General features: G+C 39.2%; 1 long non-coding RNA gene across 1 annotated transcript in view; it reads left to right on the forward strand.

Moving 5' to 3' along the window:
- Positions 1 to 810: 810 nt before the first annotated feature.
- The window catches only part of LOC103877868, a 35,885-nt gene continuing 16,996 nt past the window's right edge, over positions 811 to 19,699 (forward strand). Inside the window, exons 1-3 of the long non-coding RNA XR_637763.4 lie at positions 811 to 875; positions 6,931 to 7,071; positions 8,468 to 8,559. This is a non-coding gene — a long non-coding RNA (uncharacterized LOC103877868). The remainder of the gene's footprint in view (positions 876 to 6,930; positions 7,072 to 8,467; positions 8,560 to 19,699) is intronic.

The following is a 19,699-nucleotide window of genomic DNA, read 5'->3' on the forward strand; positions in this document are numbered from 1 at the left end:
TCAAAGCCTTTGTCATTAAATTTGTACTGAATAAATGACTTGTCAAGGCCGCAGCTGCTACACCTTTCTGTGAGTGGCCCGGTCCCCTAGCCCGCTCTTTCACTGGATACCTGTGTCTGAGTACATTTTTTCATCTGTTGCTCCTCCAGGGTCTGCTGGTCAGACCTGGCAGTTTTCCAAAAGTAAGACACAGAAATAAATTATTTCTGTGCTAATTTTTTCTGAGCCTCCCAGGTGTACTCTTGCTGGGTACAGCTTCCAGTGGTAGCTCTCATCACTTTTTGGAAGGAGAAATGGCCCACATTTCTCATGTATGTAACTCATACTATGTATGAGTTACAATACATAGTAACTCAGGGGCAATGGCAAATTGCCTGGCCTACTGATAATGGACCTCAGAGGAAAAAGTCTTGAAGACAGATGTGGGACAAGGAGGTCTGAGACAGATGCATGTGGATGAATATGTAGCCCTGTACTGAAAGTATGAAGGTCTTTGTATCACATGTTAATGCCTACCAAAGAGAACTGACTGTGGAAGAGGCACTAAATGACCAAGTAGACAAAATGTTTCAATCAGTTGGTATAATCCAACCTCTATTATTGGCAAACCAGTGTTGACACAACAAATATGTCAATAAAGTGGCCATGGCAACAGAGATGGAAATTATGCATAGGCACGACAGCATGAATTCCTGCTTGCCCACTGTGATCTAGTTACTATTGCTGCCTATTGTCCAATCTGCAGGCAAGAGACACCAACAACGAGTACCCAGTATGGCACCATTCCTTAGGGAGACCAACAAACCACTTAGTGGCCCATTCCACGCTTGAAAAAGCTAGTATTTTGTTCTCATAGAAGAATGAGCATCTTCCAGGTAGGAGTTTGTCTTGTCTGTCCTCTGGACCTCATTCAGTGCCAAAATCCAAAGACGTATAGAATGCTTAATACACTGGTATGGCATCCCAAATGACATAACAACAGACCAGGGGACCTACTTTATAGCAAAGGAGGTCCAAGAGTGAGCCCGTGATCATAGGATTCACTGGTTCTATCACATACCTCACCACTCGGAAACTGTCAGCCATCATTGGAACCTCCTGAGAAAAGCATAGCTGCAGTGCCATTTTGGAGGCAATACTTTGCAAGGATTTACATCATCTGCCATATGCAGTATATGCAATGATGCAAAGACCTTCATATCACTCTGTGTCTTCAAGAGAAAGAATACATAGGTCCAGAGGTGAAGAGCTAAAAACAGAGTTGCCCCACTTCCCTTTACTTCCAGTGGTTTATTGGGGAATTTGAGTTTTTTGGGACTGGCTATGTCCTTAAAAAAAAAATTCAAATTATAGTGATATAATTAGAGAAACAAATTGCAGAAGCAAACTACTTTTTAAAAATTAAACAATAACAATTGTGCTATCAAGACTCTTTACTATACTATATCAGGTAAACTAAAAGGTAGTTCCTTTCTTCAATGCCAAAACCAAGAAACCTTCAGCTGAGGGAGCCAGATGATTTTTCGGTCTCTCATGATTTTCTAAAGATAAAGACACAGAAATAATTTATTTCTGTGTTAAGTTGTTCTGAGCCTCCCATCTCCAAGCAAGCACAGTGGAAGACCACCCCACCACACTGGGGAGTCCATTCATCTTGGAACCATGCTCATATGAGTCCACTATACTTATTCTGATCTTTCTCACATTTGGTCAAGAACTGATGAAACAATACCGTGTTTAACCAGGGTTACATTACAGACCCAAAAAGCTAATGATGCATGTATGTGTGTGTATATACAGGTCAATGCATGTCTTAATATGTGTGTGCATACCCATATGTATGTACACTTCTATATTCCTACTCTTCCTCCTCTGTCAAATTACCCCTCCACTGATGACTGCAGAGCTCTCCCACAAACTGGCTATTGCCTCCACTGAAGAGCAGTATTGAGCTTCTGATTTTTCTGTCTTAAGACCTGTACTGAAATAAACTTATTCTCTTAACACGTTTTATAACGACCACTTTTCCTCTTCTGGTTGTTGAATCTGAGAGGCTATATACCAGCTTTGGAGTCAGTCAAACCTGGTTTATTAGCCTAGATTGGATATTTGTTCACCTACAGAATGGGGATCCTGCCTGGGCAACATAGTAAAACCACATCTCTACAAAAAAAAAAAAGTTAGCCAAGTGTGGTGGCACACATCTGTGGTCCCATTTACTCAGGTGCCTAAGATGGGAGGATTGCTTGAGCCCAGGAGGTCAAAGCTGCGATGAGCTATGCTGGTGTCACTACACTCCAGCGTGAGTGACAGAGTGAGTCCTGTCTCAAAGAAAATAAAATGGGGCTAATACCACCTACCTTTTGGAGTTTGCAGGGGTTTTGATTGGTATATATTGAACACAGTGGAATGAAATGTATGTAGAACCTCTTAGCACAGTGCTTAGTGTGCTGTTAGTGTCAATATGTAGTAGCTAATAATATTGATCCATTCTCTGGTGAGAAGTTGGGTCTCCTAATATGATCTGAAGATCAAAAGCTTCAGAAACGTTAGTGCTAAATTTCAAGATAATTCTGGTCACTTCTACACAACTTCACTGACTTCAATTAAATGATCCTGAAATGTCTTCAACATAGTAATAATTTCAAAATTGAAAGCATAGTATGATGAATGCCCATAAATCTTCTACCTATATTCAAGAATTATCATTCCTATATTCAAGAATTATCATTTGCCACATTTACTTTAGTGTTCTCTCTCCTTCTATATATTTTTCCCTGGTGAAACAATTGAAAGTTTGTAACTATAAACAATCCTGTGACAGCCTTCTCCTAAATGATATTTGAGGATGAAGTCAAGTCTGCAGTGAGGAACAAAACAGGACCTTTTCTCTCCCATCTCAGAAACACATATCTTCCTGAACCACATGTGCTTTGGGGTCAGACTTTGCCTCTCCTCAGAGAATGAATAGCTCTCCAGGACAATTTTATTGGCTTTACTCTAAAGGCTCTATTAATGCTTAACTCCAGATTAGTGTGAATGCAAAACTGGTTGCTGCAGCAAATGCCTGTTGTGATGATCTAGTATGAACCCACGAGACAAAGAGAATGGGGTGTTCTTCAGAGCACTGTTTTTCTCCCATAACCAAGCATATTATTGATTGAATGTATTTAGTGAGATTTACTGACTGCATGAGATTTCGGAGCAGCCCTGAGACTGCTCTCCCTAAACAAAACAACACGGCCTCAGGCCGCTAACTTTACTTTCACTAACTAGCCAGAGCAACACAGACGTCTCCATTTTTAACTAGATATAAATAAAGTAAAAAAAAAAAAAAAAAAAAAAAAACTCGTGCTGTTTATCGAACACCCATTTTATGGTAGGTTTATCCTAGGCTGGATGGAATTTGCTGTGTGATTTGTTTGCTGTTATGCACATACTGTGAATAAATTTCAGGCCACAAACTCAGGTACAAATAAATCTTCATTTTTTTCCTACATAACTCAAGCTAATATCTGCTTTGAGACCTCATTCTCTAGAAGAGGTAAAAATATCTCCAGCAGTTTGCAGTTTTCTCATATTTCTTTCCTCTCCCCACTCCGGGGAAATAATTTTCCTGTCCAGGAGCATGAAAGAGAAGCTCAGCTTAATTCTCTCATTCTTGTGATATCATTGCCAAATATTTTGTCTGCTAAAGTTTTGTTGTTACTTTCCCCGAGGCCACCAGCCTTTGGAGGCCAGAAATTGTTCTTTTTCTCTTATCCTTTGCTTTTATCCTACTATATCATTCCCCAGAAAACATAGGAATAAAATGACATAGATGCTTGAATAGGGAATAAAACAAAGGGGAGAAAATGATTGCTATTTCAAAAATACTAATCTGCCACTCATATACTTCCCCCAGTTATGACTGTGTCAGTGAGGGTTGTTAGCTACAAGAACCCTGGATAATTTAAACAGAAAAATATAAATTATATGATGTAGGTGGTTCACAATATCTCAGGAAGGCTAGAAGAACCAGACTTGGAGTGCAGAAATAAGAATGGCATCCAAAATTAAGTAACTAAATTGGTTTACCCCATGACAATACTACCACCTCTGGCATAGACATGCACGTGTATCCTTAATACTACCAATGCTAGCCACTGGGCATTATAGCTCCTGGAAGCTGATATAGCTTCTCCTGCTGCCTTTTCCTCACCAGAATGGATTTTGGGATGTCCTCGCTTCTTGACCTCTTTAGTTTCTGAGTTGAAGTCTAGAGTGGGACTTTGATAAGTACAGCATGGTCTAGAAGGCAGCCTTGTGGTACCCTAACAAAAAGAAAGACTGAGAAAGGGGTTTCTGCTTCAATGGTGGGGTCAGTGCAGCTCTCCACTGTGACTCCAAAGAAGGGTAATTCCCCAAACACAGTGTATTTGACCCAGTTTGCACCATAAACTTCCTGTCCTCTAGGCCCAGGTTATGTGCTCCATTTCCCTTTCGGAGCAGCCCAATAATGGCTCACATGTTTCTCGTGACCATAAAGCTCACCACTGACACTGCTGCCTCACCTTCTACTGCTATTGTCTCTGCACATCCCAACCTGCTTCTGAAGCAGAGGCTAGGCTTTGATGTTGTCTCTAGAATGTCCATCAGGGAGAAAACTCAACCTTTCCAACATCTTGGCTTCTCTAGGGGCTACTTGGAGAAACCAAGTCACACATTCCAGAAGGACAGGGCAGTCTCACAGGGTTGTTTTTCACCAATAAGTAACAGGAGGTTAAAGTGCTTGCTATTCTTTTCCTGGACAAACTGTTCCGAGGTCCAGTGGTCCTATAAGGTCTCTCTGGAAGCCTTCTTCAGGGCCAAAAGCAACTAGCAGTAGGTTTTTGAGTTTGGTAACACACCTCTTTGCAATCACTTTCCCTCCTTTCCTGCCTTACTCTCCTTTTATTATCACTCTTTCATCCCTGAGATTTCAATAAAGTGCTTGCAGGTGTCTTTAGTTAGGGATACTGAAATGCCATAGACTAGGTAGCTTATAAACAACTGAAATTTATTTCTCACAGGTCTGGATGCCAGGGAGTCCAAAATCAAGGCACCAGCAGATCTGGTATCTGGTGAGGCTACACTTTTTCTTTCAAAGATAGTGCCTCTTCACTGTGTCCACACATGGTGGAAGGGGCGAACAAGCTCCCTTGGGCCTATTTTATAAAGGCACTAATGCCAATAAGGACACTCATTCCATCACCTCCTAAAAGGCCCTAGCTCCCAATACCGCCACCTTGGGGGTTAGGATTTCAACACAGGAATTTGGCAGGGACACAAACATTCAGACTCTGGCAGCAGGTAAGCTTTGTCTCAAATGCTGTGTTCCAGGGAAAAGGCTGAGTGAAACAGATGTAGGAGGGAGAAGACCAAAACATTACAAAATGCACCACACTCACCATAAAAATCTGAAAATCAGGTCCATTTCACAGATGAGGAAAACTAAGGCTCAGAAGCATTGAATTATTTCTCAAAGCTGACACTACCAGTTAGTCACAAAACCAGAATTTGAAATCAAGTCAGAATGCCTCTGGCAGCTCACATTCTTTTCACTGCACTGCACTCATTGCCTGAGTTCCACCCTGCACAGCCCTGGGGAGACAACGTGAAAATAGGATGAGTGCTTACATTTTTCTATAGTAAAGCATCTCAAATGGAAGTCTATGACACCAACGTGTTTTTTGTTTGTTTGTTTGTTGTTGTTGTTGTTTTTTCCCACAACCTCATCTATCAGGGCCCCAGATTAGTCTGTGTGCTTATCTGACCCACTTTCCCAAACCCACCCACATTTTCTTTTCTGCAGAGTCAGAGAGCTGGCAGAGCTGTTGAGTGGGTTTAGCTTGGGAAAAATAGCATTAACAAAGAGTTAATAGGCCAGGGCACTTACCAGCTTTTAGGGAAAGATTTAGGAACAGGAAATAGGATTTAAGTGCTGTGAAAGAGTCTCTTGACTTGTGAGGCAGCTTCACGTTGGGAGTTTCCACTTAGAGTTTGGAGTCAGATCGACAGGGATCCAACTCTGGTTCTGCCACTTACTAAACAAAAGCAATCTCTAAATCTTTGTGACGCACTTTGTTCATCTGCGTAATGGGAATAATTGTAGTCTCATTAAGCCCATTGCTAAGTATTGTGTAAATGTAGATTTTTTTTAAATGATGGTATCATTGTTATTAGATCTAAGAGGAAAAACATTCTGAAAGGACCCAGTATCTTTTGACTACCCTTCTACATATTGGTAATGCCCACTCTGAAAGCCCCACCTTCGTAAGGTAGAATCCAGAGAGCTTCACTCCTTGGCACCCTTGCAAGATGAGAGCACAAGACCTAGCTTCTGCCTGTCAAAAATACCCACACAGGACTTCAATTTGGAAATGAGTAACCTAAAGAGAGAACCTCTGAGTAGGATATCATTTTGCTGACACAGGTGATAAGCATGGGGGAACACCTTGAGGGGAAAAGTAAAGTTGATATCCTGGTCTATCACTGTAGCAAAATCAGAGTCCTGGCATCCAGGGAACAGGTGATGGTGGCAATATCAGGGAAGTTTTGGTGTCTGTTCCGGGATGTGGTTGGGTATTGATTCTGAAAAGTTCAGCTTAGCTTCAGCCTGTTTCTCTAACGCTGCAATCAATGTATTCCATAACTCCCTTTTAAAAATTCCTTTTTCCTGCTTAACAGAACCAAAATGTATTCTTTGTTTGCAAGAAACGAACCTTCTGGAGTCAGGGGAGCTAATGTATATCATACCATGGTCAAGATACCATTACATCCATTATAAGTATTTTAATTTTATAGATGAGGAAACTAAAGCTTTGAAAGGTTAAGTAACAAAAATCCTGATTTAAATCACATGCCATTAGTCTTTAAACCTAAGATCATTTCTTGAATTCTATTTTCCAGAGAAGTCTCATACAGGTGTGAAACCTAATAAACCCAGAGCTTTATTGGGAATCTGCACTTCTCTGGGGCAACCATGGAATGAAGTAATTTTAGAGGGACAGACAGAACATCTGATCCCAAGAAGTTAGAGAATGCTTATTCGTGAGTATTAACATTAAGCATCAAAAAGATTATATTTCTTTCCTGTAGGAGGAAAAGAAGCATTTGTGTGCTAGAGGTTGAGCAGGGAATAGCACATTGCTACCTTATTAACTTCTAAAAAGCTTGGATGGTCCAGTAAATACAGGTGCATTTGAAATTACTTTTTTTGAATGGCCAATCTCTTTCTGAACTTATTTTTTAAAACTCCAAATAGCAAACTTCTCCAGCAACAGGATAAAGTTAACACTTTGGATTTACTTTCGATATGCCATGAAATTCTACTTTTATTCTTCAAAATTTGATGCCAAACATAATTAGCTAGCTGTCTGTAGAATAGCCAGAAGCTGTTACAATATTTCTGAGCAGGATATTTGGAAAATTCAGAACCACATTACCTCTAGGCAATGAAATTTCAACTAAAAGAACTGAAATCTCCACAATAAACAGCATACTTCTTTTATTGTCTCTCCTTAAGTTGTCTTACAATAACCAGTAAGAACTACCAACTGATTACCCTATTTAGTTTAGATGTTTGCCCTCTTCATACCTCTCTTACATAAGGCTCCAAATGGGCAGAAAGCACAGTATTATAGAGGAATTATAGCATTTATTGCACCCTTAGTTTGCATCAAGTACTGTGTTAAGCATTTCACGTGTATTCATATATACTGAGACAGGGTCTTGCTGTCACCCACGCTAAAATGCAGTGGCGCAATCATGGTTCACTGCAGCCTCAACCTTCTGGCCCAACCAATAGTCCCACCTTAGTCTCCCAAGTAGTTAGAACCACAGGCATGCACCACCATGCCTGATAAATTTTTAAATATGCTGTAGAAATAGGGCCACCCTATGTTGCCCAGGCTGGCCTTGAATTCCTGACCTTAAGAAATCCTCTGGCCTTGGCCTCCCAAAACACTGCGATTACAGGCATGAGCCACCATGCCCAGTCATATATTCATAATGCATCCCTACAAACATCCTGTGAAGTAGGTACAGTTATATAAGTGAGTCAAAGTTGGCCTCTGTGGGTTATCTCTTCATTCCAAGCTGAGACCCATTAGCTCAAAAGCCCTTTGCTGCAAAACTAAAATTTGTACATATTTAATTATTCTAAATTGTAAAGTAGCACAACCGGGACTACATCCTGGCTCTTTAAACTCTTAATCCAGGGCTCTCCCACCAATCCAAGCTCCTTCTACATTTTTGACCCTAAGTGTACAATCTTCTCAAAAACAGAATAGATTAACATAGGACAAGAAAGGAATTGACTAAATTTGAACAATCACAACATGTTAATATAACAAACTTTTCATTGTTTTCATTTCAATTTTCTCATTTGTATCTTCATTTTATCCTATAATTATTTGATCACAACTGGTTTCTGTTTCTTCCCTAGAGATCAATGCACCATATTGATTGAACTTTTGACTCTGCTTCAGCAGAAGGAAATGAGAAATTGACCATATTTTCACATTCTATCAAGGAAGTGTACGTATACTATCTAATACGTATGTATCTATGTATGTATCTGTGTGTGCATATATAAAGAGAGAATATAGATATTAATGCCTGAAAACTTTTAAGCCCCATGTCAAGAAAATAAGAAATCTATGCAGATTACAGAGGTTTTTATTTTTCCATCTCCTTTTTGCCCTATTCCTGAGAACAAGACTTGCTTGACAGTGAGACTAGAAACCTCACCCTCTGAGATGGCAGGTGCAGCATAGCAGTCCAAGCTTTTGATTATCTCAAGCTCCTGCTCTTATTTCTAGTCTTCACTGGAATTTCTTTCATTGCAGCTCTTAGCCAGATGTGAAGCATAGGTGCTAAAATTGATAGATATAGATAGATAAATAGGTAGATAGATGATAGATGGATAGATAGCATATGATAGATAAATAGCATGATAGATGGATCTAGAAGACAAAAGACTCTATTTTGGAACTCTAATTTTAAACACTTCTTGCATTTTTATCTAAAAATGCAATGTCCTTTCTAAGGACTATTTCTGGAGAGCAATTTGGACTAGCCAGTAATCTCACAAAACCTGATTATTCTTTTGCTGGCAGTGTCTGAACCTTATTAGAGACAAAACTAGATCCAGGCAAATTACAAAAGCACTAAGAAGTTTGGCAAGCTTGAGAGTAACAGGTGATGTCCAGGACAAGAAACAATAATTACTAGTGGATGCAAATGCCACAATGGTCCGTTGGTCAGAGTGGGAGCTTATGGGTATCAAGTGAGAGATTTTAGGTATCAATTTGCCTAACAGTGGGCACAGTGACTACATAGACATATTACACAATTACTGCTCATTTCATAAGTGTTTACCTGTATAGTAAATAGACTAAGCCACTGCAAAATTCCCACAGAAGCTCTCTAACACAATGGAGTGAGACTTGTATCATAAAGAGCCAGAAGAAGCCCGTGGAGTTTTCCTTTCTTACCACAATGATAAGCTAAATGTAATATCTCACCCACTGAGTAATTTCAGAGATTAGTGCCGCCATTTAGTGCTTTGAATGATTCAGAGATTCTGAGTCCTTTCATATCTCAATTTTATCTGCCTACTTGGACTACGCAAAATAAAGAAGAGTATTTCAGAATGACAGTGGATTATTGTAAACTAACAGTTGTGGCTACTGTTCCATATGTAGCCTCTTTCAACAAACAAATACCTCCCTCAGCTCCTGGAATGTGCTATTATTCTGATATCTGCTTTTTCTCTATCCCCAAAATCAAAACAATACCAACAGCATTTCGTTTTTTATTTGTCAGGGTCAGTGAGTGCAACTCCCATGAATGCACAAGACACCATGCTGGTCCACTATATTGATGACATACTGTAGAATCTGGTGAACATAAAATGTCAGATTCCCTAGAAGCCCTAGCTACAGTATACCCATTCCAGAGGACAGGAGAAAACTGCCATAAAAATTCATAGTACCCAAGATCTAGACATGTCACAATATCCATTTTAAAATACTCACTGCCACCAAGAAAGAGATACAATCTTGGTTTCTGGGTGGTTTCTGGGCATTCAATGTCTAGAACATGACATGACATGCTATCCTCTCTAAAGAAGTCACTACTATTAATAAAGGGATATATCCCCTTTAAGCCTCTATGAATTTTGAAGCCGCCATTCAACAAAGTGGAGTTACTGCTCAAATACTAACAAGCAATCCAGATTGATGCTAGCTTGGAGTGAGGCTCAGAGCAAGAGATGGTATAGAGTGCAGGATAAGCTGCTCTGTTACTTGGCCCTTATGAACCAGTAGACCCAAAGACTAGGTATCTTCAGCAGATCAAGTTGCACTATGGAGATTGTGGTGAGACCCACTGTTAGAATCACAGTAGATGCTCCCAGGGTTTTGAAACAAACAAGGCTTTGACTTAATATCGGACTCAGAGACAAAGTATCTGGCCATAAGACATCAAGGAAGAGTACACCCTGAGTTGCTTCATGAAATGATTTTATCCAGCCATAAAGTAGGCTGTTCTGTATCAGTCAAGTTTTAATACAAGAATACAAGTACCAGAAACTCCTTGTGTTAGTCTGTTTGCATTGTTATAAAGGAATATGAAGCTGGATAATTTATAAAGGAAAGAGGTTTATTTTTGCTCACAGTTCTGCAGGCTATACAGGAAGTGTGGTGCTGGCATCGCCTTCTGGTGCGGGCCTCAAGGAGCTTACAGTCACAACAGAAGGCAAAAGGGGAGCTGGCATATCATACAGTGAGCCAGGAAGCAAGAGAGGGGGAGGAAGTGCCAGGCTCTTTAAAGCCACCAGATGTTGTATAAACTCTTATGTGAGAACTCACTCATTACCACAAGAACAGCACCAAGTCATTCACATGGGGGATCTGCCTCCACGATCCAAACACCTTCCACTGGGCCCACTTCTAACACTAGAGGTCACATTTTAACAGGAGATTTGGAGGGCACAAAACATCCAAACCATATCACCCCTCTAGGTATTTTACGCAGGATGGAATTTCACAAAGGAAATTCGTCATTCTAAAGTCACTGGAAAATTTGGAAGGAAGAGTTCTAGGTTATGCCTCCAAAAATAACTATTTGAACACTATATACTTGATCACTAAGGTAGCAACTTCCTCTGAAATTGCTACTTACACAATTAAAATCAAGAACACTCAGAAGAGGGAAGGCTATGCATGTGTGGGACAGGGAATACATGGAAAAGCTCTGAACCTTCCTCTCAATTTTGCCATGAACCCAGAACTGCTCTCAAAAAATAGGCTTTATAAAAGCAAAAAAAACACTCAGTAGTAACTGCAATCCCAGCATCACAGAGCCAAATTTAGAAAGTCCCCACTGCAGCAACCACCACCACAAATGTCTCTCAACACCCAGATACTAAAGATTAAACACTAAATTACTTCTAAAGGAAGAACTTCTGTCTCCACCAAATAGTTTCCTAGCAGAAAACAGCAAAAAGAAACAAAAGATGGCCTTTGTCTCACTTCTTTCCAAACCTGTGTGATTGCATCCATCTAAAACTAGTCGTAAAGGAGTCTGGAATAGGCTGATTTTTACCTTTATAGTTTCTGCAGGTCAGGAAGTCTCTCTTAAAGGAGGGTAGAATGCAGGTTGAATGAACAAATCAACCTCATGCAATATTATGGGGAATTGCTACATATAAAATTTGAGCCAGTCCTAAAGGTAAAATTAAATTGCATGAGCAGATGGCTTATACTGCCAGTGACCTATTCTTGCAGAATTGCTGAATAGGTCACTGTAACCCACACCCAGAGCTTCATAAGGAGTTCCCTCACAGGTAGACCCCAAGCACCAGAAACTCCTTGTGTTGGTCTGTTTGCACTATTATAAAGGAATATGAAGCTACAGAGCTTAGTATGTATCTGAAAGGATTAAAGTGGCAGCCGTGCGTAAATTCACTACATTCCAGGGGAAAGTTGGGCTACACTTGAGATACTATGCCTTTACTGAGATAAACAAGCTGTTGTCTTTTCTTTCATTGACAGATGAATATGAATCTTTTGTTTCATTGATAACCAATATAGGCTTTCAAATTTTGGTATATAGGTTCACTTTTAATGGTCTCATCCTCAGCCTAATTTAATCTTATATGTCAGAGTTATCTTTTATTACACACACTGGTTCTGTTTCTCTGAATGATTGCCGATACGCTTTCACATCCTCTAAAAGTTATTCTTATAATTGTGGTATGACCCCTTTTCCCTCTGTGCTCCTCAGCACTCTGATCACACTCTAATTAAAGCTAATATCACATTGTTTCACAATTATCTGCATACATGCTTGCCTATCGGATTAGATTCTGAAATGCTTCCAGGCAAGATTAGGATTTTACTCATTTTTCAACTTTCTAGTAAGGCATTTATTATGGAAAGTTTCAAACATTTGTACAAGTAAAAAGAATGGTGTAATGAACCCCTACCCACCTATCACATAGCTTAAACAATTCTTAATTTCTGAGTCATCTTGTTTCATCCCTGTTTCCACCTACTTTTCTGCTCCTCCAGGTCACTTTGAAACAATTCCTAGACATCAATCTCTCTTCCATACATATTTCAACAAGTATCTTCGTAAAATATAATCATAATTTGATCAGCCTTGCTAAATACTTATAGAATTCATTAATATCATTAAATACCCGGTGAGTGCTCATATCTCTTTAATTGCTTCAAAATATATTTTACTGGCTGGGCACAGTGGCTCGTACCTGTAATTGTAATTCTAGCACTTTGGGAAGCCAAGGTGGGAGGATCGCTTGTAGCCAGAAGTTTGAGACCAGCCTGGACACGGTGAGACCCCGTCTCCACAAACAAATTTTAAAACTAAGCTGGATGCAGTTGCACACACCTGTAGTCCCAGCTACTTGGGAGGCTGGATGAGAGAAAAAGACTCTGTCTCTAAACAAATATTTTTTTAATTAAAAAAATACATATTTTACTGTCTCTTTAATTGAATCAGGATTGCAATAAGACACACAAACTTCAATTGGTATATATGTTTTTGTTTTTTAGATAGGGTCTTGCTATAGTATGTTGCACAGGTTGTTCTCGAACTTCTGGGCCCAAGTGATCCTCCTGCTTCAGCTTTCTGAGTAGCTGGTACTACCGGAGCCCATCCCATGCACTGCTGGTATGTTTCTTTTTTAATCCATAGAGTTCCTCTTCTCTCATGCTTTTTATTTTTACAGTTTCTGTGTTGAAAAAAACTGGCTTATCTGTCTTGTAGTTTCCCGCAGCTAAGCTTTTACTGATTACATCACTGTGTTAGGACATTTTCTGATCCTTCGTATTTCCTGTAAATTGATAGGTCTAAAGAGCTAATAGATTCAGGTTAGAATTTTTGACACTACTAATTCAAAGCAGTAATACTGACCTCTATTATGAGACATGCATTTTCTGATTATTCTCTGTTGTATTAGTCATTGATGATCACTGCTTAGAGCTATTATTTATTCGTATTTCATTAGCTTAAATACTTCCATAAAGAGAATTTCCCGGCAGGCACAGTGGCTCATGCCTGTAATCCCAGCACTTTGGGAGGCCAAGGAGGGTGGATCACCTCAGGTAAGGAGTTCGAGACCAGCTTTGCCAACATGGTGAAACACCGTCTTCTACTAAAAATACAAAAACTAGGGCCAGTCGCAGTGGTTTACACCTGTAACCTCAGCACTTTGGGAGGCCAAGACAGGCAGATCACCTGAGATTGGGAGTTTGAGACCAGCCTGACCAACACGGAGAAACCCCATTTCTACTAAAAATACAAGATTACTGGGCATGGTGGCACATGCCTATAATCCCAGCTACTCGGGAGGCTGAAGCAGGAGAATCGCTTGAATCCAGGAGGCGGAGGTTGCCGTGAGCCCAAGACCGCGCCATTGTACTCCAGCCTGGGTGACAACAGCAAAACTCCATCTCAAAAAAAAAAAAAAAAATTAGCCGGGCATGGTGGCGAGCACCTGTAATCCCAGCTACTCAGGACGCTGGGGCAGAAGAATTGCTTGAACCCTGGAGGCAGAGGTTGCAGTGAGCAGAGATCGCACCACTGCATTCCAGCCCAGGTAACAAGAGCGAATCTCTGTCTTAAAAAAAAAAAAAAAAACAGACACACACACACTTTCCCTCAACAATTTGGACATCCCAAAAAATAATTCATATAGTAAAAGGAGAAATTATTTCTCTATATTATTGCTTTTCAAAATTATGGGTTTAGGTATTAAACTCTTTGTTTTATAGTTCTTTCAAGATTCTTTAAGATATCTGTCACTTAGCAAAAACTTAGTAAATATTTTTTGAATTGAATTGCTTTCATAATGCCTTAATACACAGTATCAATTTTTTAATGTCTTTTATAGAATAACATTTTCTCTAACTTTTCTAACAAGTGTCAAGTTCAGAGATTATTCTGGTTCGTGTTCTATGGATAAGATTTACCCTTAAACCTTTTAGAGAAAAGTTACTACATGATGACACATAATGAAGAACTCTGAGTCCTCAAATCCCTTATTATTCAGGACTTGAACAATAGATCTTTAGCTACTATTTTAGTAAGAAATCTCCCAATTCAAAACTGGGAGCCCTACAGCCCATCTGCCTAAGTTGATCAGCACTTTATGTGTCCTGGAATACAATTCAACTTTCAGACCTTCACGATGTAATATGTTTGCCAACTGCACATTGTAGAAACTGCAGCCAGAATGGCTATACGTCATGCTGCTGGGTCTTTAACCTAGAGGAGCTAGTAAGAACAACAACAAAGCCAGGATCATGTTTATATAGCTGTAGCTTCAATCCAGGAAAATCACCTCAGTAAAAAGGGTGTCTGCAGTGACCAACCAGGAGGTCCAAGGTCTAGTTGGAAGTAAGGGTACCACTAGCTCCTGTATCTGAGAACAAATTAACCCAAATCTTCCTTTTCTGTTTCCAAAATTTAAATATAAGCATATGCACACACATTCTCAAGCATATGCATCTTTTACGTAGTTTGACTGAGGCTACAAACAGATTTCTGACATTTGTCAGAACTGGCACAGCCAGGAATCAAAAACCTTGACCTCTCTGATTTGAGATAAACTTGTTATTGCTACACTAGACTGTTCTATTTGTTTTTTAGTTTCTGCAAGCTACCTCAAATCCTCCTCAAAATGGGTAGGACATTAAAAATAAAATAAATTGAATTAATTATATATACCTTTTTCAGATATCTATCCAATTTTCTATTTTCTTATCCAATCTCCTCATATCTATAAGCAATTTGAGAGCAGAACAGTCTTCGTCACCACTTTAGCCATTGATTAGCACACTGTAGGTTACAATAGATTTTGGGTTTTTTTTTAAGACAGAGTTTCGCTCTTATCGCCCAGGCTGGAGTGCAATGGTGCAATCTCAGCTGACTGCAACCTCCACCTCCCCGGTGCAAGTGATTCTCCTGCCTCAGCCTCCCAAATAGATGAGGTCACAGGCACCAGCCACCATGCCCAGCTAATTTTTGTAGTTTTAGTAGAGACAGGGTTTTGCCATGTTGGCTAGGCTGGTCTTAAACTCCTGACCTCATGTGACCCACCCGCCTTGGCCTCCAAAAGTCCTCAGCTGGGACTACAGGCATGAACCACTGAGCACGACGTGCAATAAATGCTAAGTAAATGAGTCAGTTTAAACAAATGGGCCTGAATGAATGAAAGAACAAAGGAGTTTGAAAATAGCAGAATAAAATTGTGTTAGCCTTCCTGCTTTCAGAATTACTCAAGGTCTATTTCAACAATTCTATTCATTCAATAAATATTTTGATATGTAGTGAATGAATAATTCCATCATATGGCTAAAATGTAGTTAATATATCACTTACATATAAGATTATTCAAACAACTCCTATAAGGCAAACTGAACCAAGAAGTTACAAGCAGAGCAGGTATTTAAGAAAGCATGATGTTCTACTGAAAAATAATACCAAGTAATCTTGATGCCAGATCAAATGATTAGTTCTTGTGTTGATTTTTTTTTTTCTATTATGGAAGGAAACACAAAAATCGGTTCAAAAATTTTCTAATAATCACTGAGAAGTAAGTAGCAAGTTCTGAGTATCCACATAGGATTCAGTTGGTTTGGTTTGAGGAATATGTGTAGTGTTGTTTTTTGTTTTTTATTTTTCACTTGGCTTGTTCCAAAATAACTCTGTAAATATATATTATTGTGATCATTTTAAGATAAAGAAAAAATGAGATTTGGACATTAAGTACTTTGCTTAAGGTTGGAAAGCAGCTTAAGTGGTGGAGCTAAGGTTTGAATCCCAGCCTGTTGCCTTCAAAGCCCTTGGTCTTTTTAAACATCGATCTGTACTTCTTCATGGGCACAGCCAGTTTTTATCTTCCATCTGTGGCACACATCAATGTGCTCATGTTAGCAGTTGGTATCTCATACATGTCCCCATAGGCTTCAAATAGTCCTGTGCAGAGATCAATAAAATGGAGATGGCAGCTCTGCTCTTTCTGAGCTTCCTTCCTTCTACACATAAACACAACACAACAAATGAATATAAAAATGGGAATATAAATAACATGATATAATGTGAAAGTTAGGGGTGAGGTAATATAAAACAATGAGAGTTCAGAAACAAAGCCATATTCAAAGATCATTGTCTTTTTAAGATGCACAGATTTATACATAGGTATTAAGACTTTCCAATCATCTGAAATGCGTAAGCATTCTGGTTCTAAGCCAATCAACATGTGAATAGTAACGCTTTAACAAAAATCAGTGTGGCAACCATTTACTCACAGAGCAAAACTATATTAGTACCAATGAGATTCCTGTGGAAACAAAGCCATTTTAACTGAATGGGTTTCCTACAGTTTCTGTTTCCAAAAATATCTCACCATGGAATACAATTATTCTCAGAACTATTCTTCCCAAGTGATGTCACTGTATAATCATAGGGCACAGCCTCACAAACTGAGGTGGCTCAAAAAGCATTTGGCTGATGGTAAGGTTTTACTCTATATTAATTTTCTGTCAGTGCATTCAAATGCAAATGTTTCTATTTTGAAAACACTTATCCCTGCTAAATCAAAGGACATTTTTATTTTTCCTCTACCTCTAAAGCTCCTAGAGAATGTTTGCACGTTCATGCAAGAAGTTATGTTGGGTGGGTGGTTCGTTTATGTGTTTATGTCACTTCTAGCTCTCACTACACCTGATGGAGCGGGTATGATAGTTTCCATTTGCTCAATCATTTACTCCTTAAAAGGCACAGGCAAAATTTGAACTAAATCTGTCATACTACATACACCCCACCACAACAATGTATCTAGTACCAAAAAAGAGTGTACGAAAATTCTTAAAACTAGAAACAGGAAATGAAAATACCACATCAATAAGTGAGGAGGCTAAACATTATGTAAATGAGAGCCCAAGGAAACTGTATATTTTTCTTTTATAAGGTCTGTTCTCCAATAGCTTTCAATTCTGTTTTTATGGAAATGTCCAGATTATAAATACAGTGAATATAATTTTGGGCAGGTTTTAAGATCCTGATAGCCTGAAAACCAAGAATAAGCAGTGAGAATGTGCTGGGAAAAAAAAATACTATTCTTCTTTAAGCAAATTAGGAAGCAGCTTTCTAGAAACATGCAAAAATATTTTTTCTTCAATGATGATTACATCTTTACACCATTTTCATCACACCACCAATATTCGAGAGAAGTCATGCCCTTCAACCTGTCCTATTTACTAGACATAAACCTGGCATTGGCTGTCAGTTTTAACAGATTAGCAGACACCAGATGTATCTGTTGAAAGGTGCCTTATATATACGAGAAAAACTTCAGCCAAATTTAAAGGGGTTTAAATGAGCAAAGAACGATTTGTGAATCAGGCAGCCCTCACAGCAGATTCACAGAGACTCCAGGGGTGCCTCATGGTCAGAAGAGATTCATAGACACAAAAGTTAAAGTACGTACAGAAACAGCGAGACTGGTAACAGCTCCGCGTTTGCCTTATTTAAATGCAGTTTGAACACTCAGCAATCTATGAGTGGCTGAAGTACAGCCACTGGGAATGGCCTACACTCAGCTATTGTTACGAGTGCATACTATCAACTTAGATTTTCAGTTTTGTCTGGTAAGCTCGGTTGCAGTTCATCCACAAGGACTCAAATATAGAAGTACAGAGTCCTCCATATTTAGTTTGCTTCAACAATTTCCCCCTTTTGGTCATTTTCTCAATTTTGAGAGATTGATTAAAACATTAAGTCATTTATATTACTATCACTGTCATAAAGGTACTTATACGGTTTCGAAACCCACTGGGAAACAGAGCAGTGGGTTTTGCAAGAAGAGAATAAGGACTGAGTAGAAGGTACCTCCTTATGCTAGAACATCCTGTTTATAGGAGAAAAACAAAACCTGGTCTGTTCTAGGATCTATACGTTTTCTTGAAGCCTTAGTTTGATTATGTCACATTTAGCACAAGTGACTCCATTTTAGTTTGGTGTGGTTTGTTAGAGCCTAGTGCATGAACTCAGTCCAAAATAATGGCCTCCTATAATTTTGTTTTAAAAAATCTCACTTTTGGCCAGGTTCTCACTTAGGTGAGAGTGTGACCAAAACTTGGGGCCTTATCCCTACTCCTAGTTACCATCGTTTTGGGTTTCCGGTCTCAGCATGTCATTCATAGGTTATTTTGTTCTCATGGTCACACATTTCTTTCAGCTTTTGTCATTCCAGTTGAAGAGAGGCCATTTGACTTCTAGACATGGCTGCATGCAAACAATTAAAACCTTTGAGAGAATACAGTGCACCAGGAAGACTATTATGACTACCGGGAGGTTCACACCAAGATTTTGGAATATGCTCCTTCTCCAGGGCCCCCATAAATCAAACCACCTAACATTAAATAGATTAAAGAATGCGCTAAATGAAGAGTCTACTCACTTGACTAAGTGGTCTTTTCATTAATCCCCTACAACTGATTTCTTGTAATCTACATTTGATGTATTTCTCCATAGGCCACAAGCGTCAGCAGCTGCACAGGCACTTTTCTGTTTAGCCAATTCTATCATTTAGAATAATTTTCACAAGAGAATTTAAAGTCTGTTGTGTAACGATAGCCTTTAAAGTAGAATTTGCTGCAGAGCCTATTATGAGGGAGACATTTCTAATTATTGCCTCTTTTATTCTAAACCATGGAAAAAGGACCTAACAAATGATATCCTTATGGAAGAGTGAAGGCCTCCTGGCAATGTTCTCTTTAATCCATGATGTGTGTTAAGAGGAGTTTTGACTGATTACGAGGCAACATATGTACCACTAAAGTTTCTCACCTACCATGGGCCTTCATCTTTTACCTATTAAAGTATAAGGTTATTCATGTATAAGGCTGACTGCAAGCTCTTTCACAAACAGAAGCATACCCTATAAAAGTGCACAGACTAGATCCCCTTTTCACTTCTATTGTTCATAGAGACATAAAGGAGGAGAAAATATTCAAAGATAAGAGTCTCGTAATAGAAGTTTCATTCCATGAACTGGGGAAATGCTGTTCACATCAAGGATGCCATCTTCTGGGGAGAAACCTTCCTAGTTAATTTTAACTTAAATGTTCCAATGGGTGTACAG

This window comes from Papio anubis, chromosome 12, assembly GCF_008728515.1.
Source record: "Papio anubis isolate 15944 chromosome 12, Panubis1.0, whole genome shotgun sequence".
Lineage (NCBI taxonomy): Eukaryota > Metazoa > Chordata > Mammalia > Primates > Cercopithecidae > Papio > Papio anubis.